The sequence below is a fragment of the Neolamprologus multifasciatus genome, chromosome 18 (genome assembly GCF_963576455.1).
Source record: "Neolamprologus multifasciatus chromosome 18, fNeoMul1.2, whole genome shotgun sequence".
NCBI lineage: Eukaryota > Metazoa > Chordata > Actinopteri > Cichliformes > Cichlidae > Neolamprologus > Neolamprologus multifasciatus.
Genome location: NC_140456.1, coordinates 26596437 through 26615038, shown reverse-complemented (window position 1 = coordinate 26615038; position 18602 = coordinate 26596437). Strand labels below are relative to the sequence as shown.

Here is an 18602-nt window from a genome sequence, read left to right as displayed (position 1 = left end):
GGCCTTCCAGGGGGAACTGATAGCCTCTGAGCTCAGGCTGCTCAGCCGCGGCCCATTAGTTCACCTCTCTCTGACAAGACTGAGGACCTCTGATGATAGAATAGTGAAGTGTGTGAGCTGTGAAGTAGGGGGAAGAAAATACATACAAAAAATTCAGTTGAGGGTATAAATAAGCGTTGTAACGCAGCTGCTTGGCTGTGCAGATTTAAGGTTTGCCCATAAAGGGCTCTGAGCTGTGCACTCAGTAAGGCGTGGCTCCAGCATGTTCGTGGCTGGCAAGCAAAGGGCAGTGAGAAGCTGCCCTTCAAAGTGCCCCTGCATTATCCTTTTGACCAGCTTAGCTGGAGGATATTGGGCCCATTTTAGATCAAACAAGTATGAGGAGGGGGTGAGTGTGTGTGTCTGTGTGTTTATCTCACGAGATAAATAAAGAAATACACTCACAGCATAGGTCTCAAGATGCAAATATTAATGGGGTTTATTTGGGAAGTTTTCATTTCTTAGGCCTCTACTGCCTCAATAAAAGACATATTCAGGCTAATAAAGTGTCACTTGCTCCCAATGGTAGCAGTAAACAAAAGCAAGAAAACAAGCTACAATACATTTCCTCTTTTATTCATCTAATTACAGCCATGGCAATATAGCAGGTCTGGAAACTGGCACGAGACTCCAGGACCTCTCTTGGAACACTTAATTGCTGAATCTGGCTTTCCAAAGCACCCCCTCTGATGTTAGTCTGTGGTCTCCCCGAGGAGTCTTTAATTTAGTGTTGATTTGGTTTGTTTGTGTCTCAGTGCCTGAACAGTGTGTTAAAACAGCCTATTTACCATGTTCGGTGGGAGAGAGAACTGGGCAGAGTCCAGAAAGCCTGGACAAACACTACGATACCTCACAGCCAATATTTTCTCCTTCTGTCTCGCTTCCCTCTCTTTGATTTGCTCTGTATTTATAATTTTCAATCTCAGCCTTTTTTATTCTTTCAATTGCGTATTTACCTCTTTTTTCCCGTCCCTCCTGCCCCTGATCTCATTTGCCCTCTTTTTCTTTGTCTCCCTCTCTTCCAACACAATGCCTGTTTGTGAAAAGAGGTTAAAGCATGTTTTATTTTGCTGCCACCCCTCCTCTGCTCTCTTTTGTCAGTTACAAAAGAGCTGTGGATACCTTGGTTTGGTCATTATTTCATGTGGAGAGTAATTAATGAGACAATTAGGGCTTTCCCCCACTCTTCCCTCTGTGTTCTCTTTGAACTAAATAAATAGCCAAAAGGTGTCCTCTTTAATTACACATGGGTCATGGGTATAATTAAGATACACAAGCAGCCTCTTCATGAAACTTGACAGTGAATTTGTTTCACGGTTTGTTGTTCCAACTATTCGCATCTTAAAAGACGCACGTTCAATGCAGAATCATTGACAGGTATATGAGGAGTACTCCCAACAACAGTCCTGTGTAGCAGAGATTAAAGTGCTCATGATCAAGCACAAAAGCCTTACCTGTGGTCTGCAAGAAAACATTAATGAACTTCAGGGAAACCCAAAACATCCAACTTGAAATGAAAGTTTTTAGTGTTTCTACTTGGTGTCACAACATTTTGCTAAAGCCTATGTTGAGATGGGCACAATATTGCACTTATGGTTAGGATTTTAAAGAACACAATAGTTCTGGCTCCATTAGGATTGGCACAGTAACAGAACTTCAAAGTCAATACCAATACCCAAGGAAATATTCAACACCATTTTTGAGACTTTTGCGGGGAAGATTGAAATGGCAAAAAAACATGAATCAAATGTATTTTTACACCAGCAGTAATAGGAACACACCGGCTGACCTCAGTCATGGAGTAGCATTAATTTAATGTTTTTAAGCTCCCTTGGCTAACTTAAACTTGCTTGTCCTCAGTGTTGGGGAGTAACAGAATACATGTACCGCCGTTATGTATTTAAAATACAAAATATGAGTAACTGTATTCTGTTACAGTTACCGTTTAAAAAGGTGGTATTTAGAATACAGTTACTTTGTTGAAATAAAGCGATTACACGGCGGTCTTTTCCTGTTTCATATGTTAGGCTGTCCCCTTTCTACTTTTGGTAATTCCACGCCGGTGAAAACCGAAACAAAACACGCATTAAGAGGCTCTAATGCCTGTGTCTCAATCTCGCGGCCCATGTCACCTCTACTTGCAGTGTAATGATGTGAAGAAATATTTTTTAAAATTATTGTTCAAAAAATTATTTAATATGAAGGCAATAGGCAGAGTGTTACAGGCATAGCCCTAAAGAATGTAGCTTCATGGGCAGTGTAGTCCAGTTGTAAGTAAGCTATTAAGACTCGACTGTACGCTGTGTTCGTGTTTTCCTCTGAAACAATAAGTTCCGTTGGAGCAGCCTTTCAACGCCTCTTTGTCTCTCGCTAGCAAAGTTGACCCAGACAACAAAGTAAAGCTATTTTTTGGCTACGAGCCCGACACAGAACCCAACATATTAGCCAGAGGTCCCTTTACTACGGTTCAGAGCCGCGGACCTGTTTTATATACGTACAGAATAGTTTTGTATACGAGATTGCTGAAAAAAGTGCAGCCTTACCTAATGTCCACCCTACTGTTACTCATTTTATATTAAGATTTAAAAATCTTAATATAGCCCCCGTTTTAAAAAAACGGGGGCTCAGCCCTGGTGCAGGGGGCCTCTTGTGCATCGGCCTAACCGGGGGGCTCTTGAACTGGCAGGGAGGTTGTTCCATCTTTGCAGGAGTCCACTCTGCAGGTGGGGGAGAGACATAGGAGAGGTGGAGAATAAACTTAACCTGGGTGTCTGTGTCTTGTGTAGTCTGGGAGATGATTGAATGTTGGGGTGGGTACAGTTTCCTCTGCGGTGGGGTAGAGTGGGCTGCCCCGGGTCCTGTGGGGCTTGGCGGTGTTGCTGCCGTAGGCCCCGGTCTGGATGGGCCTGGGCTCCCTTGCCTTGGTGGATACCAGAGGACGGGGGTGCATATTGGGGTCAGCGGGGGAGCTGGCCCTAGGGAGGGACACCCTCCCCTCCCTTCTTTTCCTCCCCATCCCCGTCTGCCTCCCTCTTCACGCTCCACCACACCCACCCACACAGGTAGGGCTTTGGGGTGCGGGTGTGTCACCAGGGTGCAGGGGAGACATTCCCCCCCCCCTCTGTCCTCTTCTGGCCACCTGTGCCTCAATTTTATCTCACAACTTAGACATCCACATTACTTACACTCTCATAACACACACATATATATATATATATAGGGCCTTGAGGGTGGGCACGTTAACGGCGTCCAGTAGACGGTCTGTGTATTCAAACCTGCCTCTGGCGCCGGTGCCCACCTCTCAATTTTAAATCCATGTAGACATTGAGGGTTCTCGGGAGGGGCCGTGCTAACACCTGCTGCTCTCTGGCAGCAGCACCATGCTCTCCCTTGTTTTAAATACACTTTAGAGCAACACGCAGCAACACTACACTTGAGCGGGAGGAGGGAGGTATGGGGTCTTAACACACCCCTGTTCTCTGCTAGCCATCGGGGCGGGGGGGCTGGGAAGAGATGCTGGCTGTCCGATTGGCCTCCCTGCTGCTGCGGAGCCTGGGGCGGTCTGCTTGCCTCCACCCCGGAGGGAAGGGTAACATCTCTTGGGTCTGGGTGCCGTTTCCATCTCTGGGGGTGAGGATACCTGGACCCGGGATATAGAGTATGTTTGGGGAGTGTGATTGTGTGTACATGTCCATTTACGTTTATTCCTGCGTTGGGTGAGTGCTGAGTGTTTGTATATGTGTGCATGAGGGTGGGAATGCATGTCTGTGTCTGTGTGTGCCTGTTTGTCTGTGTCTATATGTCAGGTCGGGTCTTAGACTTCACCTCTCTGGGAACTCCAAGGCCCTCCAAAGTGTGGAGGCCTATCTCCCCTCACCACACTCCCTGCCGGTGACTGATGCCCTCAGGGGTCGGTGCGTTGGTGGTTCTTGGTGTCCGGGGCTGGGCGCTCAGGTATGTACCAGCTCACTCCCGGTGACTACTTGGCGGGGCCTGGCGCCTGCTGCTCGGTCAGGCCTCTTCCGGGGCGCGGGGGGCCCTCGGGCCTCCGGCCTCTGTGCCTGCGGCTCGGTTCACTCTGGCACAGCTGGCTGCCGGCAGAGCCGGCGGGCACGCCGGTGCAGCCCCCTCTAGCTTCTGCCCGGTGGCTACTGGGTGACCCCTCATCTGGGGATCCTCAGCCCTTCCCATGAAGGTGGCACGGATGCCCCTCCGGTGGTCCTCCTTGGGCTCTTGCACTCTGGGGCCTCTGGATGTCTGGGGCCTGGATCTCCTCCATGCCTGCTTCATGCCCTGGGGGACGGGGCTATGGCTCTCTACATCCTCTAGCAGACCATTACATGGGGAAACCATTTGAATACAAGCGCGCCGATCCACACAGGTGTGCACATGGGTGTTCACTATTCGTAGACTTAAATCACACCTTTCTTGGCTGCTACTTCAAAGCACATTGTGCGCTGTCTGTCCTGCGTGCTGCACAACAACATTCAATATTTAGTATTTACTGCTGTTTACACTTAGCTAGATTAATGCGATGGTGTTGTGTATAGTATGTTGCATTGTTTTGTTTTGTTTTTTGCTTGTTTTCTATTCTTTTTCTCTCAACAGGTGATCCCGGAGATATTTTTTCTTCCCCCCTTTCTCACTGTCCCTCTCCCCTTCTGTTTTTCTTTTCCTTCCTCTTTCTTTCTCCCTCTCCTATCCCTCACTCATGTCTGTCCCGTCTGTAACAACTGAAAATAAAATAAATAATAAAAACAAAGGTCGATCAAATGGACCAATACGGCAATGCCATGATGATCCATTTGGCAAAATAAATCCATTGGGTATCCTTGTTGGTCTTCAGACAACAATTCTGACGGCTAAAGAACCAAATGGGACAGGCGAAAAAAAAAAAAAAAAAAAAAAAAAAAAAAAAAAAAAAAAAAAAAAAAAAAAAAGATTTAAAAATCTAGTTGGTATCGGTATGGCGAGTAGCCTTCAGTAATAGTAATAAATCACACAGCAATAGTACATTCATGTAGTTGTAAAAAGCATGATAATATGTTAAGTAATCCAAAGTATTCAGAATACGTTACTCTCACTGAGTAACGTAACCGAATACGTTACAAAATACATTTTGGGGCATGTATTCTGTAATCTGTAGTGGAATACATTTTAAGAGTAACCTTCCCAACACTGGGTGTCCTATAGAAGACACCATAGCTAGGATTATGCATTTGAATTAGGAGGGGTAAGAAAACGGAAATTAGTTGACTGCAATAGCGGTGAAACCTTTACACACTTCAATCACAGGAATCTTTTGTGCAGGAAATTTGGAGGGGCACCAAAATAAATTGTGGCACTTTCTTTTAAAGAAGAAAGAAATGTTTAAACAGAACTTCTTTTCACCATCTTCATGTTCGGCCATAAAAGTGACGCATTCGTGTGGAAGTGATTTGTAGTAATGTGGAGTATTATTTGTATATCCTTGTATAGATCTAAATAAATGAGCAACAGATGTGTGAAAGATTTGTTGAAAGTTTCTTCAGATCTCTAACAGGTGTAGATTAATAATATTAGTCACAAAGTAGTATTGTCTACATTTCAAAAATACCATAAAATAATATTGTGATGGTGGGTTTTTGCCTGCAGAGAATTATGCGCTAAACCTGCAGCTCTGTCAGCTTTACTGAGATTTAAACGGTTTATCTTTTTGCTCCACTCTCACCGTTCTCACAAGCCATTTTCACACATGTGCCATAGCCCCAAATTTTATATTACCAGAAGAAGTTTTATGTGAGAACATGTCTGAATAGTCAACCAGGAGCCACAACAAAAGGAGGTATGTTCAGAAGTGAGAAGGTATCTTAGATTTGAGAAAGGACTACTCCAAACAATATCGTGACCTCCGAAGTTCATGTGTGAAAACAGCCATAGTGCAATTTTTAGTTACAGCACAGAAGTGTGCTTGGAAAATCCCACTATACTCTAATGTCTCAGCATCAAGCAGACCAAAAAAAAGAAAGAAACAGGTAGCAACTTGCCATTTCGAGTGGTGGAGAACTGAATTAGAGCTAGAAAAGGGTATTTGTTGGACTTTCATTTGCTGGATGCGAGATGAAATCTCAATCTAAATGCTGATTTGGCTTATCTAAGCTGCTGAAAGCAAAGCAAGTGAAATACAATCTTTATATGCAAACCAGGGTGGTAAAAAAATGCTACTCAGATTCTAGCTGATTCTAAAAATTAACATCTGATTAGGTAATCAGATAGTAATCATCTGACCAACAGTGCCGTCTTCTCTTCCTGCAAAGTTCAGTTGTTTAGTTATGATAATCAAAGTGTTAGACAGCTTGGATGACTGGACAGAAACGGTGATGCGTTTCAGCATTTAAGAAAAAACTTTGATCTCGAGAAAAGTGGCATCAAAATTAAGGAAAGTGTTTGTTTTTACTGAAATGTGTGAACTAATTCTTCATGATGAGTTCAAAAGAAAAGAAACATGGGAAACATTTGTGCAGGTCACCCAGAATTTTCTTGGCAATCACAGAGCCGAGAGTTACGCTGAGCTTTTGATAGCATGCTGAACGTGTATCAGCAAATGAGTCCCAGAATGCCACTTCTTGCATTCTCCTCTCAACTTTTTTTCACCAAACCTGGACGATGTCAGCAATGAACGCAGGGAAAGATTTCATTCAGATATAAACACGACGAAAAAACGTTATCAGTGAACATTTGATCCGAGTATGATGAGGTGGCTACTGCTGGTGCTTGCAACGAGAGATGGATGTGCAGTACAAGGACAAAAGCAAGTGCCGCAAACATTTTTTAGCACACTGACCTAATTTTATTTTAAGTTAAACTGACAGAAATATGTTTTAACGGATCTCTAGTGTCATCTTCTGCTCTGCTTTTAGATTAAACACATTTCAACAATTTTGGTGGGAAATTGCTAAAATTCCATATATGTTAATATTCAAAAGTGTCAAAATGTCATTGATATGTATCTCAAAAACATGACATGCAAGCTTAAACTGAATTTCATAGCAGAAATCAATGTAGAAAAGAAAAACTGAGCAGGTCTGAAATTCCCAGTAGCAAACAAAAGACCAGTGCTATTAGCATAGCCTTATTAGCTGCCAGTTAGGTTATCATTCAGATAGATGCTAGCAGCTTTGGCTAATAATAAAAGAGCAATGTTAAAATGGGAGCTGGGCAGTAAATCGTATCAGTCCTGCCTGTCTATAACATTAACAGTGTGACTTAACAGGAAAGCACCATTATTTGTGTCTAAAAAGTGATTTCTCCTCATTTTTCTCTCCTCTTTTTCTCCTCCTCTCTCACTTTTATGGCACATCAAGCTGGTGGAGCTGAATTCTGAAACATTCCTTGTTCTGCTTTAAAAGTGCCGCAATTAATTTGGTCGCCCCTCCAAATCTACTGCCCAAAAGATTCCTGTGATTACAGTGAGTAAAGTTTCACCAATATATGTCAGTAGATTGCAGATTGCAGTCAACTAAGTTTTATTTTCTTACCCCTCCTAATTCAAATGCATATTCCTAGCAATGGTATGGTTTAGTCAGCCAAGAGAGATTAAAAACGTTAAATTACGACTTCTCCATAATGACTGCAACCAGCTGGTGTGTTTCTTTCTGTTGGTATAAAAATACATTTGGTACACACCATATTTTTTACTTTAACTTAGCACAAAAAATAAGGAAATTGAGTTTGGTGGATTATTTCTTTGTTGTAACAATGTTTGCTGGCGATAAATCTTACTGTGTTGGAATGCCTGTTTATTTCCACTTAAATTGTGCCACATTTGTAATGCATCTGTGGGTTCAGTAGCAGATTGAGGAGCTTGGAAAGAAAGTGTCTAGACCTCTTTAAGTTTCCTGAAGATGTTTCAACTCTCACTCGAGGGGCTTCCTCAGTTCTGACATAGCCTCTTGGATGAGAGGTAAAAAAACATCTTCAAGAAACTTAAAACAGTCCATACTCTGTCTTTCCAAGCTCCTTAAACAATCATGACCTGGATAACGGAGAAGTTTTCCAGGTCAGTTATTCAGCCCACATACTCAACTCTGCTGAACAATCATTACAGCAACAAAATAATTGCTGTAACAACACACAAATGTCCTTACTTTTTGTAATGTTTATTTGAATAATATCAACACTTAAATGAAATCAGTTAAATCAAAACCTCTGGCTGCCATTTGTCTGTAATGTGTGTACTGAGATAGCAAAGTGACGACCAGATTTGCCTTTGAGGTTTTTCCTGTTATGTAGGCTGTCAGTCAAACACAGCCACCTTTATTTACACTGAAAGAGGTTATGAACCTTTGTAAAAGACTCATACATGAGTTGATTAGTCAGTGAAGCTCAGTTCTGACCAATAACAGCAATACTGAGGTGAGTTGATGAGGATATGTTGAACTCTTCTGTTGGTAAGCGTTGCTGTTTTTGCTGCTGTTAGCCAGCATTAGCAAAACTGCCTTTGAAGTAGATCTAAGATTGGAATCTGATGGTTAGTGAATAAACTCTAAGTTTATCAGAGGGAAAGTGTGATTTTAGGACATTTGAGCATAAAATTAGCTGGCATAATGTTAACTTATATTCAGTTTATTATTTATAATCTAGTCCAGAGCCTGAACAGTCACGTGTCTAATCGAATCTAATCTGCTCACAATAAGTAAGTGCGACAGTATAAACAAACATGTTTATGCACACTTGAGTGTGTGATGCTATTGGTGTTGTCTCTTTTTCTTTGCATTTTCTTTTCATTTTTTGCTTCTTTGCTAAAGGGAACTCCGTCTCTAACAATAAAATGTAGCTATGAACCTTCACGCAGACATGAATTTTATGTCCCTACAAGTGATACACAACTTTTCTTCTCCTTTGCGTACTACATATGTTTCTAACAACCACATATGTGAAATGTGATTAGAAGGTAGCTGTCCTTCCTAGCCATTGTAATCAAATAAGCTAGGAACTTAGCAGCTTCCACAAACCTATGTGAATGCATCAGATTGTTGAAGGCGTAATTACACACATATTCATCAGTGCAACAATCTTTTTTCATCAAAATAACCCCCCCTCAAAGAAATGACTAACTGCACCTTTAATAATTCTACACTACAACTTGTTAACGTTACTTGTTAATGATATTTTGCAGTGATTTGACTTTGTTACTCCACTTCCCCACACAGCCACTTCTTCTTTCCTCTCGAGGTCACCTTTGTTGTAGCTCATCCTCGCCCACTAAGGAGTAACAGGTATCTCATAAAACTGTACATTAAAAGGAGCTTAAGAAACCCACACACATACACTCGGACACACAAACTCTCCAGTCCCCCGACTACATTACAGCATGCGCGGGTGTAATTAGTGAATCTCCCACCACACCTCAACGTCTCTCATTAATCTCACATGAGTGATTAGGCTGCTGCGACGTATGGAACCACGGGAGGTGTGAAACTGGGTGTGAAACTGTTGTCATCTCATATGTTATCGCACTCTGGAGACTGGGAGGATTAAACCACGTCAGGCACAGCCCATTGGCAGCTAATCATGCTGCTAATGATAAGTGAAATATTCCACTGCCTCTCATTACAATGGCGTCGCAAGGTCAGGATCTCACACAGATCGCGAAAACAACACCAAAAAAACATCATGCACACACAAGCAACACCAGTGTCGTCTCTCTCTCTAAGGAGCTGCTCCTTCGGTGTTTGGTGTTGTTTTGTATAAACCAAAAGTGGAGGCTGGATACAAGCCTGAGTGAAGCCTTCTGAATATGACACTTGACGGCTGATTAGAGCAAAGTATCAGGGTGGTCTCCAACTGCGACGCTCTGATGAGAAGTGATCTAAAGGGTCTCGTCAGAAGGCGTCATGCTGACCGCCGCTGCTGTGTCAGATGCTCGCTGCTCGGTGCAACTCCCACACATCAAAAAAAATAAAAAATACAGAGGCTCTTCCCTGCAGCCGCTGCTACGAGACGTTCTGCACCAGCATCTTTTAATTTAGCAGACTTGGTTATTAAAACACGCGGTACGCTGATGAAATAAAAGCATAATTCAGGTGGTACTCTCATTCCTCGCACTTTCGATCGCATGAATATAAATTCTGTCTTTTTTTTTGTTTTTTAAGGGTAGAATGAGAACCTTTGGTTTTTGAAGATTTCTCTTTTGATCTCAGCAAGAGCTACAGCAGTTTTACAGCATCTATTTATGCTGTTTATGCTTTTCTACATCTTTACGGTGTAGCAGCTTGGCCACATGAAAGACATTCTACACTCACTAGTCAGTTTATCCGCTACAAAAAGATACTAATGCAGTCTAATACACCAGCTTTCCGGTGAATCCTGAAGGTTATGCTGTAACGTAGCCTTTGCTGCTGAAACTTCTTTAGATGTGTGAGGATTCCCTTTTTTATACCAATGAGGGCATCCCGAGTATTGGAAACACAAACTACAGCCTCCCATAAGAGGCATAAAGTTCTCCTTTTCGTGAATTGAAAAAAATTAGCTTCTCAGATACTCCAAAATTGTAAATGATTGAAATGGCAGCACTTAGGAAAAAAAAAAAAAAAAGACATGAATCTGGGGGAGATGAAATCACATGAAAACTTAATCCGATAGCTCCTCCGGGCTGAACTAAACAGCCCAATTATCTCCAGGGGGCTGAAGAAGTACAGCAGTAAGGAGATGTGGCAGAGACAATATTTAAACTGACTGTCAGTGGAAGAAAAACATGGCTAAGCTTATATTTGATTACATATTTTACAGACTGAAACACGAGGCTGTTGCTGCCAGCCTGGCACTCTGTTATAATCGTCAGCCACATATGGACCCGCTGTCCTGCCTGTTGGGAACAGGGTTGTAGAACGGGCCAGCGGGATGAAACTGAAGGATCGCACTACTCTGAGGTGATGGATGCTCTTATGGAGCCTCCTGTAGTGCATCTGTGAGAGCAGATGAATGGGGAGGAGAGACTGATAAATTGGGTCACGCGAACGCAGCGTTTCTGGGTAATGCGGTGAAAACGCTGGAGGAGTGCAGTTGGGTGGCTGCACGTGCTTACAACTGGGGCAGAGTGGCTCCGACTTGACTTCCTTTGCCTGTATCCTCACTCATTGCTGGTATTATTGAAACTTTAGGCCTTAATGCGCAAAAACGTGCATTCATTTTCTATTTCTTGCTCCAAAAAAAAGGCTCCACAAATTAAAATGTGAAAATTCAAAAGCCAAACCAACAGAACCTTCTGAACGATGGCCGATTTTCCGCTAAAGATTTTCACGTGAGATGCAAACCTGTTTGTATGGAGAACACTGCCTTACCAAAATCCCTTTCTTGTTAAGTGTTTTCAGTGACTCATCCTGCTTTCATTGCCCTACATATAAATTTATCCAATCAAATGTGATTTGGATGAGCAGCTAAGCCGTCCCATCATATGCCGGAAAACGCTGGAGATATGGAGGGAGGGAGGCGTGTGGCCGATATTAATTTCCTTATGTGCACGGGAGGTTTCACTTTAAATATATACGCTAAAGAAAACCCTACACCTGCTTCAGCCGTTCCTTCAAGGACGTCTGACCTAAAATTTCTACAAATCAATGTAAAATAGAGCAAATTATGAGCATTTGCTTTTCAAATCTCAAAAGTGTTGATGATTAATGGATTTTTTTTACCCCGAAGGGGTTGCCTCCCGCTCCTATCTGATTTCATTTATTTCTGTTTATGGAACACTTTGATTAAGTGGCGGGGGCATGTGGAATGAGGTGAGGGGGTCCTTTACCTTGGCACAGATAAGAAGACAAACTAGATTTGAGGGCGGATAGATCTTGTCTGCAGCGCATGCCGCCTCTTGGCAAGGGAAGAGAAGTCGATACTGAGCGAGGGCCTTTCTTACCTCCTAAGATTTACAGTATCTGGAGCTCCACAGTCTCATACTTCAGTAGATGGATGAGTATTTCATACGGTGCCAACTGGCGCAACATGAGTTGAGCTGAAGGTCATTGTGACTCATTTCCAGCTCAAAAGCTGGGCGGCTGAAAACAGAGCTGCTAAAACTCTGCTACTGACTTGTTTTCATAGCACAAAGACGATGCCTCTGCGGAAAGGAGCAGACTGCAGCCCTTGTGCTGCTACTGTACACCACTGATACAGCACACATGTACAGACTTTACAGTGCCAAAATACAGTTGAGATTATAGTAACGGGGAGTGGGTACAGATTGCTGTTGAACCTCGAGGCATATGGCAGGGCGCCCCATGCCTCCCAGCTAATTGAGTCCTAATGAATCATTGGTTTGGCATGCTACATGTCCCTTGTGATGGCTGGTGTCACTGATGCATTGAAGTTGCCCAGTCCTCTGGAAGTGAAGCGGGCAGTGATGGCTGCTTGGTTGAACCGAGGAGGCAGGCTGACACTGCTGGCTTCACACTGAACACTTCACTCACTCACCAGATGTTACAGGCCAAGGCACAGGGATTACTAGCCACCCGCCTCTGCACAATGGAAATAACTGTATGACTGACTGGTAATTCACTTCCCCATCTGAGTCCAGTGAAACTGTTTATACTGTTAGGGTCACTGCCACATTATCAGCTCAAAAGGATCAGTGCAATAAGTGACAAGAGGTTAGGAAAGCAGTACTCGATTGCTGTTTTTGCAGAATGTACATATTTATCTACAATTGTCTAAATCACAATGAGATAGTTTTGGATGGAGAAGTTTATAAGTTTGATTGTTTGTAAATGTGAGTGGATTTATTTGCTTAATATCTTCAGCCTTTCTTTAATTTTGGATATAATAGCTTAATTGGAAACAATTTAACATATATACTAATAAGGCATAAACAGAATTAGCTTTTCCATTCAGACACTCTTTATGAAGAGAAAGACAGAAACTTGCAAGGCATTACAGCCTCTGTCCTGTGGAGGATGTAAAGTGTGGACTATTTCCAATTTTTATACTGAAACAGGTCCAAAAAGAGTATTTTCATTTGAACATTTTCCAGTTTCGCATTTTATATTCTGTATGACTGCTTGCTGACGCTACTGAGAGATTGTTCAATAAGCGAGTCCTGTTACCATGATATTGCTGATGTGAAGTCTGTCCAAGCTGGATATTTTGGTTCTTAGCAGGACGGCTGTCCTAGAGGACGTTAAAAACAGCTTTCATGCTGAGAGTTAGATGAAAAAATCAATAAGGGCAACATGACCTTAAACTGCATAAGACGCTGGAGCCAGCAGCCTGTGAGCTCAGCTTAGCATAAAGACTCAAACCAAACAGCAACAGCTAGCTTTAGCTTGGCTCCACTGGCTGCACACTAGCTTGTTAGCACAGAAGTTTATCCGGCGCAGGAATGAAGACTTTAGTACTCGTGCTTTGCTCTTTGTTAGTCACAATGATGGATGGAATGAATCTCTATTAGTGACCATATGCAACTCTCAACTCTGCAACTATAAAACAAAAAAGGAAGGCACTATTTTATGGTGCTATCCAAGTTCCTCATTAGCCAAACAGCTAGTAGGGTAGACCAGGGTTTGTTGTTACACTTTTTGCTCTTGCATGAATTGCTGAACATTGAATAGCTTTCAATAACTATTCCTTTGTTAAATCAGAGCTTATGGTGCTAGCTAAACATGGGTATCCTTTTCATTTTTGCAGTTAATTGTATCACAAAGTAATTAACCATCAATGACACGTTGTGAACACCAACTGGGCTTGGTTGTCTCCATAGTTATCAATGGTGTTTCTAAATGTAAATTTAGAAATGAACACCATCTATTACACCTTGTAATTAAAATGTGAATTTAAACAAGTGATAATTATTGTGTATTATGAGCAGTGAAATTAAGGTATTCTCAGTGCTTTAATAATGTCACTTTTATAAAAGCCACAAAAACAACAGAGAACAAATTCCACTGATGGTATCACTGATATAATTTTTTAAAAATGTCAGAAGTTCTGTATATATTTTAAAAGACAAACAGATTTTTTTGCAAGATTTTCCAACAGGTAACCAGAGGAATATTGAGCAAGGTGGTGTAAAAGTGAGAAGAAAAATGAACTACATCAATATCAAATTGACTGCTCTCCATTTAAGTCCTCATGCATGCTCGATCAACCAGGTAAGGAAAGTTTCTGGGATCTCCATTTTAAGGTTGCTTGTTGTGATTTAGCAAGCCTATACATCACTCAGCATCACACAAGTCAGTCATGACAAACATACACCTCGGTTTTTCAGGGATAAAGTCTTTGTGAGATCAGTTTTAGCAGACAACACATCAAAGCCATACTTCCTTTGGTTTATGGCTCAACAAAAACCATTCTGTCAACAAAGAATCAACCACAGGGTAACAGTGAGACCTAGCTACCAAATGGCTTTGGTTGGGTAGTGAAGAACTGATTCAAATCAAAGCAATTACCTTCAACTTTTTAATAAAAGTCCAGTTTAAATGCCTAATATTGTATGATTTTTAATACAGAAACAACAACATGAAAACTCTGACCCAAGAAAATCACAAAATGTGTCCTCCCTTCAAAGTTCGTGTGCTTTCCACAAACTGACCACAGCAAAAATGGACATATTGTCAGGTCAAATGTGTGATACTGACAGATTCCACGGTGTGATGTGACAACCAACTTATACTTGCTATTCCATCCAATACCTTTAAAGTTTAGAATTTAGCACTTTGTTTGTTCATCAAAATAGCAGAAAACAAAACAATTTAATGGGGGGTTGTGTTGGACTATTTCAAGATGGTGCCAGTTTGCTGATGTAAACTCAACAAAGTTACTCATCCCAAAACCTAGTGCAGCACACGGCACCCTGTAAAATGGAAAGCCGTTTTATTTTTTTTTGCTCTTTGATTTCACACCATGTAGTCTGAGTTCTTGCTTCTGACACATTAAGTTGCCCCAACCCTCCCTGCACCTGTCATGGTGATTACACTCCCAGGAGGGTGGCGGGTGGGGGGGGGGGGGGGGGGTGTGTGAACGTGTGCATCATTCAGCTTTCTACAATACACCGCTATCGGAGCAATCTCCCCCCTTTTGTTCAACTCCTGCAAGCGAAGTCACCTCTGACCTGCCTCTGCCAGGGGCCACATCTTTATTAATGAACAGACTAAATGTGATAAGGCCACCAGCAAAAATCAGAACTCAGGCACAATCTTGCTCATTAAAGCTACTTTTTTTTATAAAAGATTCAGGCCACTCCAGGAGTCGTGTGTCTGAGTCTGAAACTCTGCATTAGTGTCAGTACGAGGCCCTGTTCGTTAGACGCATTACCTCAGAGCACTTGGTAGTTCATGTTGAGGTAATGCCGCTGCGAGATGAAGAGAAACTACAAATGCGATAATCCACCAGGCTTTCAGCAGAAACAAAAGAAGAGAAGCAGAGTGTGCACGGTACGGCAAAGGGGTGAAAAAGCCCAAAGACTTAAGAAGTGCAAAACAACAACAGGCTGAAAACGCTCCAACACTGCTGCAACGCAATCGTGAAGAGTTAACACAGAGAAGAAATACCCAAACCACCTTTCCTCCAAATGCAAAAGGGGAAAATTCATTATGGTCTTAATTGGATAAGCTATATCAACCATAGGCACCGGCTGCTTTCGCTTTCAGGAGCTAAATGAAGAGCCTTGATTCCACTGGGAGATCCAACAAAGAAGGCCTTACTGGAGAAGTTAATGCTCTCTAGTGTTTTGTTGAGCTCTATCTTAAGCCCCACAATTCACACTGGGCTGCAAAGAAATGTCTGGGGGTGACAACCGGAAATTATAGCATGTGTGTGTGAGAGTGGTAACACATCCATCCCACGATCGACCTACTGAGCACAGCTTAGGCTCTGTTGCAGAGCATCCTCACTAAGGAGATTATGAAGGATAGTTTGGGCGACTTGCAGAAATCGCCAGTGAATTTTGGCACCAGCATGAGAATCCGAGCCCCAGACCTTCGCTTTTATCCCACCAAACCACGGCATGAACAAGATGCAGGTGAGCCACAGTGTTTCAGCAGCACCCTGATCTGTAGCTGATGGCTGCTGTGTTACTACATTTCCACTACAGTGCTCATTTCCCATCATTTACGGCTGCTCTCATACAAGCACCCATGTAGAAAACGCAGAGCATCATGACTGACATATGGTCCAGTAATGAACTTTGCATTTGAACTGGTAACACTGGCTCCAATTCAATTTTACCCAAAGGGGGAGGGGGGTTGGGTTTGAGAGGTTATGATTGGGAAAAACAAAATAATAAACAGCCAGGACAGTAGCCTGTTCTATTGAATGATTTAACAGAAAAAATATATATTTTTGTCAATATTTGTCTCTTTTTAATTAATAAAGAAATGCCTCTGGACTAGGGATGCACCTTGTTGTCTAGGGTTATCTTTAAATATACAACCAAGAATGTTAACAGACTTTAAAAAAATAAAATAACCAAAGTTTAGCCATGCTTATACAACGCAAGTAAGTCCTACAAATCCAGACATATATTAAAAATCAACATAAAAAATAAAATAAAAAATTTTAAATGACGCAAATGGAAGTAGTGTCTCACGCTACCCCCCACCCCCACCCACCCACCTCATCCACGTCTTCCAAGACTAACTGGAATGCTTCCACCTCCACACTGACCCACGAACGTCGTTGCTGACCGGAGGACTCACACTGAAGGCCCACGCACTGGTTTCTGGCACATTTTTGCTCACCGCTGCCGGACAGACCGGCGCCGTTGTGCGCTGTGCGCTCCCATCCAACCGTTCATCCACAGGTACTCAGCCCCTACTACTGCAGCCCGCCGAGCATTCCCTGACCGCTTCCGCACTGAAATCAATACATTTATCAACATATGCGTCATCATTCATCCATTCGCTCAGCATCGGAGCGGGCTAACACGCACTCGTTTGAGGATGACTTACTGCTGTTGCAGCAGAACATCTCTTCATTTGAATATTGTGGAGGGGGGGACAGCAACAGACGTGGTGGGGAGAGAAAAAAAGATTTCGCCTGTTCTCACACTTGTTCCTTTACACGAAATCCTACAGCCAAAAGCCCCTATGAGCAGCTAACGCGCTGAAATCGTTTAAAAACAATCAAAACCCAAACGTCACTTTGTAATTTATGCGCAATTTGACGTGGGACAGCGGGTTATTTGACAGGCGACCGGCGTTTGCGCTTCAGAGGACTCCACATTCAAATCCATCAAAGCAGCACCGACGATCAGGTTCACAGCTTCATGATCACATTTGTTTCTCTTTCCCTTTTTCTTTCTTTATTTTTTTTTCACTCTGTATGTGTTTGTATCCCGGTCATCCACAGCGGACTGGTTCTCAACCCATTTTCATTCAACGCATCCCATCTATAAATCTTGACATGTCGCTGAGCTGCCTTGCATCCTTAAACAGCTCTGTAGTTTCACAGTTTAATGCTGAAGCACCTCTTCACCCCACACCCCTCAAAAAAAAAGAAAGAAAAGCTGAGATGTTACTCACCTTTTCTCAGTGGATGCTTTTCTGAAGTGTCCCATTTGTGCGTTTTAATCCACATCTGTGTCTCCTTCATTTGAGCGCTCTATTTCCCCCCCTCAATGAGCGAGAGAGGGAGAGAGAGGGAGGAAGCGCGTTTAAGAAAATCCATTTGTTAATTCCATTTGCCGGACACTCAAGGTGAAATCACATTGCCTCTGCCTCTTTATTTCTTTCTTCTGTTAACAGCTTCAAAATTCTTCCATCATTGTGAAAATCCCGTAAAGCCCTATCATCTTTTTGCTTTTTTTATCTTCTTCTCTCCAGCACTGAAGTTGCTTGGTTACCCCTATTTCTCATTCAAGGAGGCTGAAGCGCTGAATACAGCGGCCAATCATAGCAGCAGCCGGAGAGATTAACTATTTCTTGGCTCCAGTATTCTAGTTTCAAGCTTAAATGAGGAGAGTAGGCGGGGAAAAACTGGGCCCCCGGTGACAGAAGAAGGAAAAAAATTAAAATGCACAGAGAATAATGTAGAGAGGGGATCCGTTGGAGGGAGAATGTGTGGAGGGGGGAGGGGACGAAGGGGATTAAACATTTTCGAAAAATAAAGGATTCTGGAGAGGAGGAGGGACCAGTTGCCACTTCTCACAACAACAAAGATGTAAGTGAATAATATTCCTGCCTTGCAGGGCTCTCATGCAAACTGGAGTGGAGCCTCCATTCCTTCTGAATTTGCCTTTAAAGAGCAGAGATCTGTCTCATTTCAGAGATCCCCAAAAAGCAATCCATCAGGGTAATTGATCATCCCCCTTTAACCAGCCATCCATCAAGTCCAAGCTCACTCTCTCTCCCTCTGTCCGCCACCTCCTACCTTCCCTCACCCCTGTCTCACTGCAGTCGCCTCATCATAGGCTGTATTGATTTTAATTTACCCCTTAAGATTGTCAAGGGGAGAAAGCCAGGTTCGCTCACTGGCTCATGCAGGCGTAATGACCCCCTGCCTTCAAGGTCCTTTTATTGAGGAACATCCAGGTCAAGCCCCCACCTCTCCAAGCACACGCCTACCTTTGGTCTTTGTGGCCCGCGCATTGAAGGCTT

At 42.8% G+C, this 18602-nt stretch overlaps 1 protein-coding gene across 3 annotated transcripts in view; it reads right to left on the bottom strand.

Moving 5' to 3' along the window:
• Positions 1–18387, bottom strand: part of LOC146498153 (disabled homolog 1-like) — a 52740-nt gene extending 34353 nt beyond the window's left edge. Inside the window, exon 1 of one of the 3 annotated variants that reach the window (XM_085139759.1) lies at positions 17529–18387. The gene's annotated coding sequence lies outside the window, so the exon portion shown is untranslated. The other 2 variants (XM_085139757.1, XM_085139758.1) reach the window with 2 other exon arrangements.
• Between the last annotated feature and the right edge of the window lie 215 nt (positions 18388–18602).